The 18,698-nt window shown below is 50.7% G+C and overlaps 1 protein-coding gene across 5 annotated transcripts in view; it reads right to left on the reverse strand.

The window, feature by feature from the left end:
* AK8 (adenylate kinase 8) overlaps window positions 1-18,698 on the reverse strand; it is a 155,530-nt gene that overhangs the window by 73,689 nt on the left and 63,143 nt on the right. The gene's annotated exons all lie outside the window — the stretch shown is intronic.

The raw sequence follows: 18,698 nt of genomic DNA on the forward strand, positions 1-18,698 counted from the left end.
GGCTTCTAAGGAGGCCGCATTTGGCTGGGATCAGATGGCGGATCCCGCTAATAGTCTAGGCCCACGAAGGCCTCCACTGTTCAGGGGTGAGAATTACTTGGACCAAATATTTTCTGAGTGTCATCTCCAATAATCAGGGATGGCTTGGAAACCCAGCTGCACTGCAGGTGGTCTGACCTTTGGAGCCACAGCTTTCTGAGGGCCTGGAAGGTCCTCCCATTGACCTCTTGCTTGAAAGTTAGGAAACTGAGGCCCAAGGCGGTTGTGGTTTAAGTAACGCACTCAAGGCCATCTAGTCAGCTGGAGATCAGGCTGGGATAGGACCCTGACCCCCGGCCCATAACACCCCCAACTATCCTGCTGCCTCATTACCCAATGGCCTGGAGCCCCTGAGTTCCTCACATTGGCCACTGATGAACCAATAAGGGCAAAGTTTCTCAACTGGGGAGAAATCTGACTCACAGGAAAAATGGAAGGCCAGACAGAAATACAATGAAGTTTTTGTTTTTTGTTTTTTCTGTTAGTTAACAAAGATTTCTAGAGAGAATTTCCCAACCTGCATCAAAATTTAAAATGTACATGTCTTTTGACCCAGCAATCCTACTTCTAAGAACTTGAACCTAAGCGATAATAGCCCAGAGGGGAAAAAGATGTGTACACAAAGATGTCCATTTCAGTGTTGTTTATAATAGTGACAATTGGAAATGATCTGGGTGTCCATCAATAAAGGACAGATTAAATCAAAGAAGGTTCATCTCTGCAATAGAATATTAGACAACCTTTTAAAAATAATCTCTATACTAACTTGGAAAGAGATCTATGACAGGTCGAGGCAGAAGTCTATGACAGAATGAGAAAAAAGCAGGTAAATCAATGACTTGTATACATGGTCTAATTTAAACATATATTCATATCTAATTATATTAATATATATACATGTATACATGCTGCATACACAAACACACGCACACACAGAGAGAGAGAGAGAGAGAAAAGGAGCGAGAAGGGTGGCCGCCACTTGATGGTCTATGAATCGGACCCAATCCCTCTGCTCATGGAGCCCAGGGTGGTGGAGATGAGAGGACCCGGATGTAATGCAACACAAACCGGGCAGGAAAGCAGAGGTCACAGAAGTAGGAAGTGCTGGGGACGTCGGAGGCAGGGAGGGCCAAGTTTCCAAAAGATTGAGGAAGAAACAGAATGCTCACACCGGTTCCCACTTTGAGCCAAAACCCAAACAAACCCCTCTTTGCAGGAATCAGGAAACGCAGGCTCTGCAGTTAGCACTTCCCGGAAGGCCTCATCACAAGCGCACATCAGTAACAACTGATGTAGTATCTGTTTAATACCTGCATTCCCACCCCAACCCCCATTTCATGAAAGCAGGGATCCCCCTAGTAGGGTCAGGCTCATTGCTATACCCCAGCACCCAGCACAGTACTGGGCCCATGGAAAGCACCTAATAAACACGAAGGGAGGGAGGGAGGGAGAGAAGGAAAAAAGAGAACCATTTCTAAAAACCAGGAAGTTCTTTAGTTCCTCAAGTGTTCATGGGCCAGAAAACTTAAGGATTTTTCTCACCAAGCACTGAATCAGGTCCTGCGGCAATAGAAAATAACCAAGGGAGACCCTTCCTCTCAGTCATTCCATTCATCTCTACGTGATCACCCACTCGCGAATTAAATATGCAGTCAAAAGAATGAGCCAAAAGAACTAGCACCTGGGGTTTGCTGGGAGGGGTCTCTGGGGTAGGGGAGGGTGGTTCTAGACGCAACAAGGGTGGCCACAAGCACGTGAGGTTCATTACACTAGCGATGGGTCCCACAGGTTCATTATTCTATTCTCTCTCCTTTTTAGATGTGTTTAAAGTTTTCCACTAAAAATGTGGTGTTTTTTTTTTAAAGGAACCATTTAACACCTAAAATAGGTTGAAATGGCCCCTGTGAGAGACCGTTCCTAAAGTGACAAAGGACATAATCTCCCCCGAAGGCCATGGGCGGCTCTCCCTTTCGGGGGACCTGCAGTGTGGGTGGCCTCCGGCCGTCCTGTAACTCCATCAGTTCTGGAAGCTCTGCCCAGAAGCCTGGCATCACGGGCATTTGCCCACATCTGCCTGTGTTAGCAGTCCTGTGAAAGCTCCTCTTTCGAGTCCTTTAACCTTTTATATGGAACAGCAACACATTTTTGCTCACAGTTCCTCATTGGGGCTGCGTGGCTGAGGGGCTGCACTGGTCCTCTCCCAGCGCACAGGGATTCTGTGTCATGTAGGGCTCTCCCAACTGGGTCAAGACAAGCAACAGACCCCACTGGGTGCTGCTCTGAGGCTACCGACCTTTCCCAGTCAGCACCTCTCCTCAGCGGCACGCAGGGTTGAGGGGTGAGGGGCGAACCCTGAAGACGCCGCCTTTAGTGTAATTTCCCCAAAACCCACCTGTGTCTCCTGTCCCAGCCTCTCTGAGGCTTGGTGTCTGTTTTGCTGCGGCTTGTTTGGTTTTTCCTGTCAGCTACAGACTCACGTTTCCAGCCCCGCGTGGTCTGACCAGCCAGCTTAGCACAAAGCTGAGAACGAGCTGCTCCTTGCTTCACGGTGCTCTGCCAGAAGTTTCGAGTCCCCTTGATAATGCTGTCCATTTACCCTTTCTCCTCCTCTCAGATAGAGATTTTTCAGCGTGGTCTAAAGTCTTTCACCATTAAGTCGATGCCTCAGGCTTGATTTCCGGGCTTGACAGTTAACATCTCACCCTTCATACAAGCTACCGCCAAGGGCTACCTCTCTGGAATGTCCTGTCAACCCTAAATTTAGCCAAGTGCAAGATACGAGTATCCCATTGTTTCATAACGTCACACCACATGGTTTCGTTGTGTTTTTTTTCCTCAAGATCTTCCATAAAAGATGGCAGTCCTCGAGTTGACCTCTGGGTTATTAAAATCTCAATCCATTTATTCCCCGCGGGGCTGGGTGTGCCTGGGGCTTGGCACGGGGGTAAGATGGGGATCCATGGTGGCAAGTGGGATGCTCCCAGCCCTCCACCCCCGACTGTGGGCCCGTGGCCCACCCTCCTGTCTCGAAGGGGAAGGAGTCCTGTCTAAAGGCCCAGGATCCCATCGGGCTCCCTCCTGCACAGCAGTTCCACGGCTCGGGACAGGAGTCCCAACACCTATGAGATGGAACTGGGTGACACTGACTCCTCCCGGGCTGCAGGTCTGGCTTCAGTCACCCTCAGTCACATCCAGCTCCAGGGCTGATGGGTGTGAGCAGGAAAGGGGCCGGAGAGCGCACCCAGGCCAGCTTGCAGTTTTGCAGCAGGCACCGGAGGCCCCTCCTGCTGCGCCATGCCGCCGCCTGCTGTCCGCACCGCACCGCAGAGCCAGCCCTGCAGGGACCTTGGCTTTCGGCCCATCAGTTATTGTCCCTGGGGCTGTTGAGGGAGAAGATATGAGGGGCACTAAGGTTGCTGGGGGTGGCACACAAAGATAGGACAAAAAGTGGAGCAAAGGAAATAGCTCCTTCAGCCAGTGGCTTAAAGGAAAAAACATGCCAAGGTTGATTGCTAGACCCATGATAAGCCGTGTGACCCTCCTTGGCAGCCTAGGGCAAATTGGAAAGAGCTTAGTACCTCCCCACACACCCTTGCACATGCCCCGCACACGCCACCCCTCCATGTACACTCATAAACTCTCCCACACACTACATACATGTCTACACACAACACCTGAAACTACAACACACACAGGCACGCACACACACACGTGCTCATGCACTCAGCTGCAAACACCCACACACACATTACACACCCCACACCCCTACAGCCCCCCACATGCACAACACGCAGTGTATACCCACTTATCCACACACAGTACACGAACGAAGCACACAGCCTCATTACACAAACACATTTAGCAAATACACCTACATACCTACACCGCACCCACACTCCCTCTTCTCACCCCTCACATTCGCTTCAAGCTGCCCCGTGTAACTTCTTTCCTTCTTCAAGACCTCCTTGAAATTGACGTCGGCCGGGTGCGGTGGCTGACGCCTGTAATCCCAGCACTTAGGGAGGCCGAGGCAGGCGGACCACGAGGTCAGGAGATCGAGACCATCCTGGCTATCACGGTGAAACCCCATCTCTACTAAAAATATAAAAAATAAGCCGGGCGTGGTGGTGGGCGCCTGTAGTCCCAGCTACTCGGGAGGCTGAGGCAGGAGAATGGTGTGACCCTGGGAGGTGGAGCTTGCAGTGAGCCGAGATCGCACCACTGCACTCCACCCTGGGTGACAGAGCCAGAGACTCCATCTCAAAAAAAAAAAAAGAAAAAAGAAATCGACATCAAGGTGAGCATCAGTGTTCATAGGGGCAGGCTAGCATTTGCTTCTCTTTCTCCTCCCAGCACAGTTCCTGGTCCCTGGGTCCCCGGGTCCCACCCCTCCTGAAGGGGACCCAATGGGATCCAGGAGGTCCAGGAATCTTAGAAAAGGAACAGGACTGTGGAGGAGGAAAGGGGGTTGCTTTTGGTTTTGTTTTTAATTTCCATTTCACACAACCTGGTGCCTGAAAGAAGCGGGGCTTGCATCCCGCCAGGGTCTTTACGCTAGGCTGCTGGGAGGTTTGCCCAGGCCCTGACTTAATTCAAGGAAAGCCGAACGCCTCCCATCTCTGGAGGCCATCACTCTCGGGATGGCATGGATTCCCGGCAGCTGGGCCTGCAAGCTCGTCTCGCTGCTGTCGCCGGAAATCCTGCGTGCCCTGAAGGCCCCGCAGCGCCCCAGTGCCAGGACCTGGCGCCAGGTGTTTCCGTTGGTGAAGCCGTTTGTTTGTTATTTACTACCACCTGCTGGTGGAACATGGGTTCTGCACCCCCAAGTGAACGCTGCCAGCAACGCACAGAACATTTCCAAACCAGGAGAAGATAATGAGGAGAAACCGGGATTGTTCCATCGGCCACACCCTGCGATTCCTAAGGGAGGGTAAGGCCCACCGGATCTAGCTTGCTCTTTGGTAAACTCTAGTCACTTGCCCCAGACAAACCCCCATTTGGCCGGGCCTTGGTTCCCCAAGTAGGAGATGAAATAGACATCTTCCACGGTTTCCTTAGACGCCAACATTTCTACTCTGATACCTCTATTGCTTAACAACATTTAAAATTGCCTGGCAGACAATGGCGCCAGGAAATAATAATGTTTTAATATTGGATTTTCTGTCAAGTCCAGAGAAGTAAGTACATCAGCCCTGGGTGCCCTGCAGACTAGGAGGCCACGTTGTGTCCCTCCTCCCTTGGAGAGGGCCACCCACTTTCTGTCACTCCCTTCTTTACCACGTCTACTCGGGCAAAAGGCAAAGACAACACTGAGGTGCCCACACGGCGTTGACATATCTACCTGAGGCTCAGAGATGCCCAACAGTGAACATTTCGGTTTGTCCCCTTTTTCTTCTTCTTCTTTTTTTTTTTTTTTTTGGAGACAGAGTAGTCTCGCTGTGTCGCCCAGGCTGGAGTGCAGGGGTGCAATTTTGGATCACTGCAACCTCCACCTCCTGGGTTCAAGAGATTCTCCTACCTCAGCCTCATGAGTAGCTGGGATTACAGAAGCGTGCCACTAGGCCCAGCTAATTTTATTTTGTATTTTTGGTAGAAATGGGGTTTCGCCATGTTGGCCAGGCTGGTCTTGAGCTCCTGACTTCAGGTGATGCGCCACCCTCAGCCTCCCAAAGTGCTGGGACTATAGGTATAAGCCACCACGCCTGGCCAGTTTGTCCCTTTCAAATGAAGGGGTGACAAAATAGTCTCTTTTGTTTTAGGTGACAAAAGAGACTATTCAAAAATAGACATTCTTCTATAAACAACTGGTACATCACTTAGCAAATCAGTAAGACTTCTTTATTAGAAAAGCTCAGCTAGCCTCACTGTGCAGAATGATTTGATAATTCCTCTTATTTTAAAGTACATTTTTACATCTTTCAGTGGAATATGAAAGTATCTGGGAAAATGAGCAGAGGTCAGCTAGTCTGCGTGTGAACTGGATTGTTTTAAAGTATGATGTATTCACTAAGTGTACACTGCAGATCAAAGAGTTTAAGGAACATGATTTTCCTTCCATTTTAATGAATTCAGGGCTTAGAATCGGTTTTTTCCTCCCACATCTCAAGGGCAGCGAGGATGCCAGAGCCCACACAATCTATGAGAAGAAAGTCAGCAGCAAGCAGAACCATGAGCCTAGTGTTCTGGGAGAGAAAAGATACAATAGGATATTGACTCACCAAGCATGTATGCTAGAGTGCATATGATGAGCCTGGCCCTGTTCTAAGCCTGTCTTTGTTCTAATTCAAATATTAATTCATGTAGTTTTCTCCCTATGAAAGAAGTAGCCACAGAATCCCATTTTACAGATTAGAAAACCAAGGCACAGGAAGAGGAAGTGACTCGCCCACAGCCATACAGCTCACAGGGAGTGGAGCTTGGATTTGCATACAGCCAGTCCAGCTCTGGGGCTGCTTGCTGCCACCTGACTTTTAGGAGGACGAGCACTGTGATCATGAGGACTAGAGGCCTGAACTATGCCCTACAGTCTGCATTCCACTTGCAACCTGCCTTTGGGTGACTCATTTTACCTCCTAGCCAGGGCTTCCTGTTCTTCATGGGGACAGCATTGGGCTCCAAAGCCACCGAGGTATTGGTAGGCCCCTGTGTGGCGCCCGATGTCGCCTGGGGACCCAGCTCCTGAGGGCTGTTTAGGCTGTAGCTGCCTCCCAGGCATGTGGGGCAGCCCATCCTGAACAAAACTGAAATGCTCACATCAAGCCTTCCCCGGTGTGGGAGACTAAAGATGGCCACGCCTTCTTTGCTACTCTTCCCAGGGCAGGGGCCGGGAGGGGGCCGGTGTCTCAATCCCCTCCCTGGAACCTGGGCTGGCCCCAGTGACAAGCTCCATGAATAGAATCAGACAGAAGTGCATGCTGGGGTATCTATGGTGAGGTCATGGGATGCCTGGCCGCTGGCCCCATCTTCCACCCCAACCACTGCCGCCCTTGAACTCTGTGGAGTGCTTAAGCCAGGAGCAGCCAGCCACCATGTAAAAAGGCAGGTGAAGCCAGCCCCAGGGAGAGGCTGTGAGGAGGGAAGATGCCTGGCCAGCCCCAGCCATTCCAAGCGTGCCCTCCCAGGCACCAGGCATGGCGATGAAGAATCTGTCTTGGACACACCATCCTGGCAGATGCAACATGGAGAAGAACCAAGGAACCAACCTGACGCCAGAACTGAGATCCAGATGTAAGTCCCCAGGTGAGCCAGCCCAGCTCTCTTAGGCAGTTCAAGGCGACCCACCTAAGCCCAAGTCACTACAGAGCAGAGTCGAGGCCTCCTTGCCATGTCCTGCCCCCAACCCTGACCCACTAAATCAGGAGCATAATAAACTCAGTGTCATTTTATGCCATTAAATTGGAGGGTAGCTTGTTGGGCTACAAGAGATAACTGGGGGACATACCCAAGACTGGGTAATTTACAAAGGAAAGAGGTTTAATGGACTCACACTTCGGCGAGGCTGGGGAGGCCTTGGGAAACTTACAATCATGGCAGAAAGGGAAGCAAACATGTCCTTCTTCACATAGAGGCAGCAAGGAAAAGTGCAGAGCGAAGGGGCAGAGCAGAGGAAAGCCCTTTATAAAACCATCAGATTTTGTGAGAACTCACTATCACGAGAACAGCATGGAGGTAACCACCCCCATGATTCAATTACCTCCCACGACATGTGCAAATTATGGGAACTACAGTTCAAGATGAGATTTGGGTGGGGACACAGCCAACCATATCACCGAGCATCAGAGTAATGCAACAGGAGCTCTGTCAGTTCCCAGTGACTGCAGGGACCGGGTCCCCAAAGCTGGTAGCAGTCACAGGAAATAAATAAATATAAAAAAATCTCCTGTATATAAAATATATTCACACCCGACAGGACTTGCTGTGAGTACCATTACTACCACTAAGATGATGACGATGGCAACTCCATTCTTGTTCATAATCATGGTGAGTAGTCAGTGATTGTAACCAGTGACCGTAGTAAGTAATTAGTGAATTACAGACACAATTCCCTTTACACAGAGCAAGCCAACAAATGGGATCCTAGGAAAGCTCACCTTACTGATAGGAAAACTGAAGGGAGCTCTGACGGGGTGCATGGCCTGCCCAGTAGCACAGCTGGGAGGAAGCAGAGTCTGAATGGGAACCAGGTCTGTGTGATTCTGAGCCCTGACCTGTAGCCACGGCCCCTCCCATCTGGGAGTGACAGTCACTCGCCTGTCTTCTAGAAACCCTTCAGGCTGCATGCTGCCCTCTGTGACCTGTCTGCTCTTTGTTCCTTCAAGACTAATTCTCTGGACCCTGCACGGTAGTTCACGCCTGTAATCCCAGCACTTTGGGAGGCCGAGGCGGGCGGATCACAAGGCCAAGAGATCGAGACCTGGCCAACATAGTGAAACCCTGTCTCTACTAAAAATACAAAAATTAGCTGGGCGTGGTGGCAGGTGCCTGTAGTCCTGTTACTCAGGAGGCTGAGGCAGGAGAATCGCTTGAGCCCGGGAGGCGAAGGCTGCAGTGAGCTGAGATCACGCCACTGCACTCCAACCTGGCGATGGAGCGAGACTCCATCTCAACAACAACAAAAAAAGACTAACTCTCTGAAGCCACTGGGGCTGCCCATGGAGAGGGGCCTCACCCAAATAGAAATGCAGGCAGCAGAGGGCAGCATCTGGGCCCCAGGTGCTGGGGACAGGCTGGCCTGGGATTGTCCACACCACAGGGACCCAGGTCAACTGCCACAGGCTCGCTCTTCCACTAACCTAGCTGAGCTCCTACCATGGGCCCTGCGGGAGCTGGCTCCTCAGCCCTGGAAGCGGCCGGCCGAGCAGACAGCGTGAGCAGAAACAGGGGGATCCTGGGGTGGGGAGGTCCCAGATGAGGCCATCTTGTCTCCCAGTAAACCAACCAAAGACTAGGGGGAGGTCAGAGTTCTGCAATGAAGATCATGGATGGAGTCGATCAGAGGAGGTCTGCGGTGAGGGTGAGGAGGAGGAACTCCCCTTCCCCTTCCCCGGCCTCCCGCATCCCCTGCTTCCTCAGGATCTTCCCAGGGAGGGGGTGGGGGCAGGTATATCCCTCTGTATGCCAGGAAGCCTCTTCCCTTGCCTCTCCCCGTCCCGTGTCCCTCTGCTCCCATCTTGCTTCTTCTGTCGGGTGTGCCCTTGTCACCCAGAGCAGCAGCGACAGGTGTGAAGCTGCAGGGTGTGGTGCCCGCTTCCCTCCCTCCGTGTCCGATGAGGCTGTGCCAAGTTCCCTTGCACAGGAAACCTCAGAGCCAGCTTCTGGTTGACAAACCCCAGCAAGTCCCATGTCCCCGATCATAGGTGTAGAGGCTGCAGAGGGTCACTGGGGCCGCCTCTTCCCCACCCCTCATGTCCTGCCGCTGCCTCTGCAGGCCCCACTCACAGCCCAGTGAGAAAGAACCCGTGTCAGCTCCCGTCAGGCGAGGACGTTCCCAGAGGCAAAGAGGCTTCAAGCTGCACCTGCCGTTGCGGGGGTCTGTGAGGGGCAGGAGCACAGCTCTAGGCATGCCAGGGGCTGCCCAGACAGCTACACCGAGAGACCTCCCGACTGGAGAAGAAGGCCCGGGGCCTCCAGGGTCAGGCCTGTCAGAGACAATTTCACAGCTGAGCGCACTGGAGGTTTGCTCTTCTCTGAAGCCATTGGGGTTGCCCACGGAGAGGGAAATGCTTCTAGAAGCTCTGGTCAGAGCAAGGATGACTCTGTGCACTCCGGCTCTCCCTGGACTCCCCAGAAATGTCTGGGCTGGGTTTGGTTTCTTTTTTAATCTGGATACCGGACACACAGCAACACCTGACATTCAGCCCAACAGGAAAATCTGGCTGTGCCCCTATGGTGGCTCCAGCCAGGTGACAAGGAACAGTGCTAAGCAGGCCAGACCTGCCCCCACTCCGGCACAATGTCGTCGAATGGATGCATGAATGATCTGGCATCACTCACTGCCTCAGTTTCCCCACTAGACTAGCCATTGAGCAAAGGCTTTTTGACCTTTCGGTGACGGGGCTGCCCCCTGGCAAAGCATCATTTTCATACTGGAGAGAGACAATGCACAATTTCAAAATGAAAGTCTCATGTACAAAAACTGAAGAGAAGGCCCCTCGGGAGGCACAAACCTGTTGATAGGCAAAGGTGCTCGCCCTTCCTCTAACTGTCCTCATCCCGGGCCCTCCAGCCCCCAGAACGCAAGCAACACTTTCACCCTCCCGCTCTGCTGGGCTATCTTGGCCACAGCCTTCTCTCGGGCTGAAAAGGACTCCTACCTAGTTTCCATAAGGAAATCTTTGTAGCGGTCCCAGCGGAAAAGTCAAAAGTTTGACTTGAAAAAAGGAGCTACTTCAAAAGCATTGTCAGACCGAGGTGAGGGTTCCTTTAAAATGCATAAATTACAGGGGCATCCATTAATCCACCTCTAGGCCACCCTGCAGTGGGGGCTCTGGGCTGGGGGTGCCAAAGGGACAGAGGCCAGCACACCTGGGGGAGGCAACGCGAAGGAAATCCACATAGGATAAGAGTAAATTAATGTGTTTATTACTTACTGCTTGGCGTGTGTGTGTGTGTGTGTGTGTGTGTGTGTGTGTAGAAAAATGAAAGAAAAATGTAGAGTTTTTTCAATAATAAAAAGGGAGTTGCACTGCGGGGCCCCGAAAGCTTGTGAAAAATTAAACTCGACGGATTCAAACTGTCCTATTTCCACTTCAAAAGAGAAGAGGCACTGAGCTCTTCCCAACTTATCTTCAAACGCCCAGCACCCTAGAAAGTTTCTTTAAAAAAATAAAGGCTCCTGTTCCCCCAAGCACTGTACCGGTTACTGTACCCACTGTCTCTCCCTCTTCTAATTATACCCCTGTGAGTCTATTAATCAACTGGTAAATTATTTAGAGAGTCATGCGCTGTCTTCAGCGAGTACAAACACACCGCATGCAAAGGCTTGCTGGAAACGGGCAGCGGGTCCCTCAGGGTCTCCCCTCCACGGGAAGACAGCTTGCAGCTCGCCGAAGCTGCTCTGCTAAAAACAAGAAATAGCATTCCGCTTACCTCCTCAGATGGGGAGATTCACTTTGTCTTTCAACTCAGCAACTCTTTGCAAGTTTTTAACAAAAGAGAAAAACTGGTCTATTGTCGATCTTTAGTGCGCATTTAGTGATGAGAATATTAATTCCCCCTTAAAAATGAAGCACTTTGGCTGAGCTCTGATCCATGCCTCCTGGGATCTGGACTCACAGAAGGCTCTTGAAAACACATCATCATCCCAATTGGTGGCTGCTTTGGCTTGTTTGTATTACGATGGCTGCATTTGCTAGGGTGAGGCCTCATTACCAGAAAGGGTGCAAATTAGCTTCTTGAAACGCTCTCAAATCTCCCGCCTTTTCTCGGGTTCTATTAGGCCATGAGGGACCTTTCCCAGCAGAAATATTTAGGAAATGTAGGGATGTGTGGGAGGGGCACAGGTAACAACTCGATAATGATCTGTCTTCCACATCACCTCTTCTACATACCAGGACTTTTGCTTTTAGGGGAAAGTCATTACCAATTAAATAGCTGTTTTCTCTCACGACAATGAGAACGGGATATGTCTGGTATGTGCCAAGGAATGTGAGCCTTCCTACAACAGAACTGCTCTAGCTGTTGGGAGATGCTGGCGGGGCGGGGCCACAGGGGCAGCTGCCAGTCAGGAGCTCATTGTAACTGGGCTGACAAACCAGTTGGGCAGGTGTCGCAGAGTGTATGGAGAGACAGGAGATGTGAAAAGCTAGAGTCTGACTCAGAAGCCCCACTGCTGGGGAGGTGGCGTGGCTGGCGAGCAACTGACCATGCAGTTCCAGCACGTTCCGAGTGCGCTGTGGACAGGCTGAGATGAGCATGTCATGCACCTGGAGCAAAGACAGAAACCAACAAGGACAAGACCCGCCTTCGGCTGTTTTTAATCTCTTCCCTGGATAGCTACTCTCCAGGGAAAGTCCAAGCAACACACGAGAACGAGAACAGTTCCCTGGGCCAGGGCAGAAGCCAGGCCTTCTGGCTGAAGAGCCGGTGTTGTATCATTAATTAGGCCTGGCAACCTGGGATAGGTTATATCCACCATCAACAGTCCCTGGACCCTAATTTATGGCTAAAATTCTCATGAGAAACGCTAAAATAAAGCAGTGCAGACTTCAGACTTCTTTGTGTTGGGTGAGTTTGAACAACAGATTGAGGCCCATGAGCAGGGATCGTTTTATATTAAGTGAAAATGGGGAAACAACATTCCAAGGGGCAAAGACAGAATATGGCCAATTTCCTTGGGAAGCTCTGGGCCTCCAGAATTCAGAAATTTCCAACACCCTTTGATAGGAATGGAGCTGTGGGGAAGGAGCTGAGGACATCATTTGGCGGTGGTGGCCACTGTGGGCCACCGCTGATTTAAGCAGAGAACTGAGATCTAGTAGCACCTTTGCTTGGGTTCCGGGAGGAAAGAGGGCATCCGCGCACACTGCTGTAGCACACGGTGGCACTGGAGGCTGTCGGCGGCAACCATCTCATTTTAAATGATACAGAAACAGCTGAGAACTTCTTTTTCCAAAAGCCCAGAATCGTTTTTACTTGTTTTGTACTAGTGTAAAAGTGACAGGAGCTCCCTGGCAACTAAGGCTGCATGATTTAAGCTCGACCCTGTTTATCGTATGCAGAGCAAACTCCTGGTGACTTTAATGGAGGTTGCCTGCATAAAGAACGCCACGTGTGGAGCCCTGGGGAATAAATTTGTTCTGTTCACTGCAGCTCAAGTCGGAACGAGTTTAGGAGGTCAGACCTATATATTTCAAAGTCCAGGCACAGAATAAGCATCTCCCCAGTCCTCTGTCCACAGTGCCGTCATCAAGAGCCTGGGATCAAGGGGTTGAAGATGCGCTAAGATGGGGCCCTGGGGTCCTTTGCCCAGTAAATGTGGAAAGATGGGAAAACAGCACAGTTATTAATTTTGCTGCTGATTCAAAGGAAGGAGGTGTTGGCAGCACCTGTGAGGACAAAAACAGAACATAACTAAGTCTGCAGAGGTCACGGCTGGGACATAACATCATGAGGCCTGGAGTGGGGATAAGAGCAAGAGGCTCCATGGGGAAAAGATGACATCTGGATCTATTCGGCTGAGCCGGTGATGGTGGTGAGCATGACTGTGAGGGTGGCGGGGATGCACAATAACAAAAGCTCACATCTCTGGGGCACGCAGCTCCCTGGAGAGAAGGCACAAGTCTGCAATGGCAGGGGTCCCAGTGAAAGACCAGCAGGAGGCCAGCAGCCAGGAGCACAGGCAGGGTGGAGTCCCCAGGGAAGGAGGTCCAGTACCCACTAGGGCGATGAGGGGGTGCCCAGGAAGAGTCTATAGTGCCTGGCTTGGGGAGTGGTGAGGATGGGGTTTCTGCACTGGTGGCTAGACGGTAGGGCGTTCTGGCAGTGACACCTGCAAGCTCAGAGATGACAGGGGCCTCTGCCCCACGGTGATGAGGTCTCCGTGTCTGTACAATAATCTCATTTGCTGAGCTCCTGAACCTTACAGATGAAAACTCCTAACAGGCAGGGGAGTGACTGGGTACTTTCCTATGTTCCCAGGAATGCTGCTGGCACCCATTACAGACCTAGGATTGAAGAGGGGAATCTGGAATATCTCCAAGGACTCCCCAAAGGTATATGGGGGAGCAACCAACCAGCGGCTCCTCTTCTGGAAGTTCTGAAGGCTTCAGGGGATACAGCAGCATGTCCTCCAGTTTCAGGAGGGCCCTTCTGGCTGCAGGGCAGTGCTGGGAAGCTGAATTCCACTGTTCCCTTCACCCTGTAGCCTCCCTCTTCCCCAGAGTGGGGAGTCACTCCGAGACGGGCTGAGTCCCTCCGGTTCTGCCTTCTCCCGCTGGCTGGCCTTGGCCCACAGTGCATAGGAATTTCCTTCCACGTCTGCCCCCACTCAGTCAGGGCTCTTTCTGGGGCAAGCATGGGGGCCTGTCTCCCTGTCCCCACCATTGGGGTATGGCCATACAATGGGTGGCTTGTCTCCAGGCCTGGCCTCGGAGGGGCATGTTAAGCCCAACTGTGACCTGGGATCTCAGCCACATTATCCACTCTGCGCTCTCAGCAAACTCTGAAGTCTGTCTCCTAACGGGTTCAGAACTCAGCGTATGGGGAAGGGATGTGGTTAATCACCACCCCTTGAGCACAAACAGTGGGGTACACCTGCAGGCTAGGGGACCCCTGAGTCACAGATGTCACCAATGCTCAGTGCTCAATTCGGGAAGGAGGTGGTCTCAGCCAGCTGGGCTTACTCAGAAATAAGCAGGCTGTGGTCGGCTAGGCAGAGTCTCCCTGTTCAGCCTGACCTTCCCTTCAAAACCAAACTCTGTGGAGAATCATTTAAATTTTCTTCCTGTTTCAGCCGGCGGTGAAGCAGGCCCCTGCCAGACCTGGGTGGTTCCAGCTCTGCCAGCCGAGCGCTTTGGTTTTCTCCGCAGCTTCTCTACAGCCCACTAATGAGACCCTGTTAGTGGTTATGAATGTAAATGCATTCTTTGTTATCCCTGCAAGATCAGGATTAGTGAAATGACAGAATTTATTGCTTCCGTTAGGGAGATATGATATTGGTTGTTGTTGTGTCTTTAATTTTGTAGGAAGAGCGAAAGTATAGAGGTACATTGTCTAAATAAACAAAAAGCTGTGGAAGAAAAAATTTAGCATGAAACATTGAAGATCGAAGTGATCCGGGTCTCGCTAACTTTATAGAAAATTGGGAATTGTGCCGTCAGCCTCCTTTGCATCCCCCAAATACAAGAAACAAACACAAAAACGACTCTGTGCTTGGACCACCTTTGAAAGGACTCTCGGGTTTGCTTTTAGTGGTGGATGAATTAAGCCGGCTCTGTACAAAGTTGATGTGCTTTGATTCAAGCAAATTCATTTCTGTCTCTCGAAGAGGAAGTAACAATAGGCCCCATTTACTCAAAAGATACAGTTTGAATAAGTCAGTAAAATGGTGCCCATATCTGATGGTTAATTAAGGATCTGTAAATGCCCAACTCCCTATAAGACGAGGAAGATAAGACTGTGCTGTCAAATGGTAGGAGAGAGGAGGTGAGGAAACCAGAAGGCCGAGTGCTCCATGACCTCAGAAAAAAACAACATCCTCATATGACCTTCTCAGTGACCGTGACATCCCACGATGCCTGAGAACTAAAGGGCTGTGAGGAGTCACTGTTCTCTTTCCGAACAATTGCCAAAACTACCAAATTATAACATGACTTGAAACATAGAGATAAAACAAAGAAAAATTAATGGGAAAAACGTAAACAACCGTAATATGCAAAGAGCACTGACAAACCAATTAGGACCAAAAAATAGCTTAATTGGAAAATGGACAAAGGGAAAAACAGTCAACAGACCAAGGCTATAGCGAGGTAGTTCACAAAGATAAAATACACATGACCAATTATCTTATGAAAATATGTTCAACTTTACCAACGTCACCGACAATCAGAAGACCACAATTAAAAATAAGCACATCTTTTGTCACCTAACAAAGTGGCAAAGATTCAAATGGCTGGCCATGGTAGGCAGAGTAAAACCTCCCAAAAAGATGTTCACATCCTAATCACTGGCACCTGTGAATATGTTCCCTGATATGGCAAAAAAGGGCTCTGCAAATGGGATTAAATTAAGCATCTGGAGATGAGGAGATGATCCTGGACTGTTCTGGGTCATCCCAAGGGTCCAAGGAGGTAAGAGGGTCAGAGTCAGAGAGCGAGGTGTGATAGCAGAAGCAGAGGTCAGAGAGAGAGATTGGAAAATGCTACTCTGCAGGCTTTGAAGACAGAGGAAGGGGCCATGAGCCGAGGCATGGAGATGGCCCCCAGAAGCTGGAAAAGGCAGGAAAGTAAATCCTCCCAAGTGACCCAGGAAGGAGCACAGCCCTGCTAATACCTGGATTTCAGAAATTCCAACCTACAGAACTGCAAGATAAATCTGTGCTGTTCTAAACCACGTTTGTTACGAAGCAACAGAAGTCAAATACACTGGCAATACCCAGAGGTGGCAGAGACAGGCAGGGAATGAGCATGTGCACACTGCTGGTGGGAGCGTACGGCAGTACAGCCTCACCACTGCCACTGTCCATGGACATCGCCACAGACTCAGGCCTCAGTGTATCCTAATAAGATCACCAGGGATGTTTCTCCATACAAGAGTGTGCATTTTAGTATTACTGAAGGACTGCAAATCTGGAAACCACCTACATCTTTATTTTTGTCATTTTATATTTTGAAAAAAATTCAAATGGACAAGGAAACTGCAAGATGAGTCAACGAATTTCTGCAGACCGTTCCCTGGGATTGGCCGATTGGCACGGCCTCAGCTGCTCGGCCACTGTCTCTGTTTCTGAACCACTATGCTTGTTAGTGGGGAATTAATTTACCTTCCAGACATACTATGGAATACTACCAGTAACTACTTGAAACTATATAAATTAGGTTAATTTGGTATCACATTCACTTATTTTTTAAACAAATCTTTAGGGTGCTAATCCCCACCTCAGTAAATGGGAATTTGGAGAGAACTGGAGAGAAATTATGCTTGAGGATACAACAGGTACTCCACCACTGCTGCTGCTTGCTACTGTGACCTTTTTTTTTTTTTTTTTTTTTTTTTTTTGAGACTGAGTCTCACTCTGTCACCCAGGCTAGAGTGTAGTGGTGCAATCCTGGCTCACGGCAACCTCTGCCTCCTGGGTTCAAGCGATTCTCCTGCTTCAACCTCCTGAGTAGCTAGGACTACAGGCACCCACCACCACACCTGGCTAATTTTTTTTTTTTTTTTTTTTTTTGTATTTTTAGTAGAGATGGGGTTTCACCATGTTGGCCAGGCTGGTCTCGAACTCTTGAGCTGAAAACATCCACCTGCCTCGGCCTCCCAAAGTGCTGGGATGACAGGGGTGAGTCACCGCACCCGCTGGGATGACAGGGGTGAGCCACCGCACCTGCTGGGATGATGGACAAGCCACTGCGCCCGGCCGCTAGGTGGATTTGAAGAGCAGCAGCTGCCCTGTGGCCTCCCAGGCCCTATGCACATGGATGAGGGCTGCTTCCCAGGACAACCCTGCAGGAAGGTACCTCTATCTCCATCCTGTCACCCAGAAGCCTGGGGCTTCGAGAAGGGCAAGGTGGTTTATTGGTGCCACATGGCTGGTGGACGCAGCGCTGGAATCTGAATCAGACTGGGAAGCATGAGAGCTCGTGCTGGTTTTCACCCTCCCTGGTGCCTCCTACCTCCACCTCATTCTGTGGACCACTGCAGACGCCCAGGACTGGACCCGCTCACTGCCCTGCGCCTGCACAGATCACCTCATTCTGTGGCCACCCCAGACACCCAGGACCAGACCTGCTCACTGCCCTGCACCTACACAGATCATTGCATCTGATGGCTCCTACGCCACACACTGGAACTCCGCCCTGCGGACTAGGACATCTTAAGGAGGGACTTGGGAGGGCCGGCCAGCACATCTCCCGGGGAGGCCCATTCAGCGGATGGCTGAGAGGACAGAGCCTGTTTTCATGTGCTTCCTCATCAATCTGCTCCATCTAGAAAGTGGTAGGAGAAAGCCACAAGCTTCCACCAGAAGGGTTCCTAGCCAATGCCTGCACTGCTCACTATAATGGCAGCTGCTTCTGGAATTCACTTTCTTCACAATAAGCACGTGTGCACGTCAGACTTGACAAGTGGGTGTGCACTGATTGCTGGGAGGAGCCGCAGCATGTGCAGGGGAGGAAGGTGTGGGTGAGTGAGTGGGAAATTCACTGCCCCAGGGAAGAGACAGACGGAAGATCCAGAGAAGCCCAGCCACCAACTGGCTGTGTGGCCTCAGCAGCTCAGTCCCATCTCTGTGGCTCCTTTGTGGACTCAGGAAGCCTGACTAGAATGCTCCTAAAGGTGCCCTTGCTGGTGGTCAGATCTTAGGAACGCCTTCAGACTGTGGGTCACAGAGGGCACCTGGAAAGAGGATCTGGTCCTGCTTCCCCTGTCAAACAGGCGAGCACCTAACTGCTGAGGACCAATGCCGGTCAACACTCACATCCGCAAAGCTGTCTGAACCTTCTAGCTTCTGAGTGCTGATTAAATTGGAATATTCACCCACAGTATTTTTATATTCCAAACAACAAAGGGTGTAGGGGCAGGGGGTGGTGGCTCACGCCTGTCATCCTAGCATTTTGGGAGGCTGAAGCAGGAGGGTCACTTGAGCCCAGGAGTTCGAGACCAGCCTGGGCAACATGGAGAAATCCCATCTCTACAAAGAATACAAAAAAAATTAGCCAGGCGTGGTGGCATGGACCTGTAGTCCCAGCTACTTGGGAGGCTGAGGTGGGAGGATCACCTGAGCCTAGGAGGTTGAGGCTGTCGTGAGCTGAGACTGCACCACTGTACTCCAGTCTGGGTGACAGACTGATACCCTGTCTCAAAAAAAAAAAAAAAAAAAAAGATGTTGGGAGGTCTGTGGCCTCTCCTGGCTCTCAATCTTAAGTGGTACCAGTTACGAAAAGCAAATAGTCTTGAGAAATAGGAACATTCTAAACCATCAGGGATAACCCCCACACATCCAC

Source organism: Chlorocebus sabaeus, chromosome 12 (genome assembly GCF_047675955.1).
Source record: "Chlorocebus sabaeus isolate Y175 chromosome 12, mChlSab1.0.hap1, whole genome shotgun sequence".
Lineage (NCBI taxonomy): Eukaryota > Metazoa > Chordata > Mammalia > Primates > Cercopithecidae > Chlorocebus > Chlorocebus sabaeus.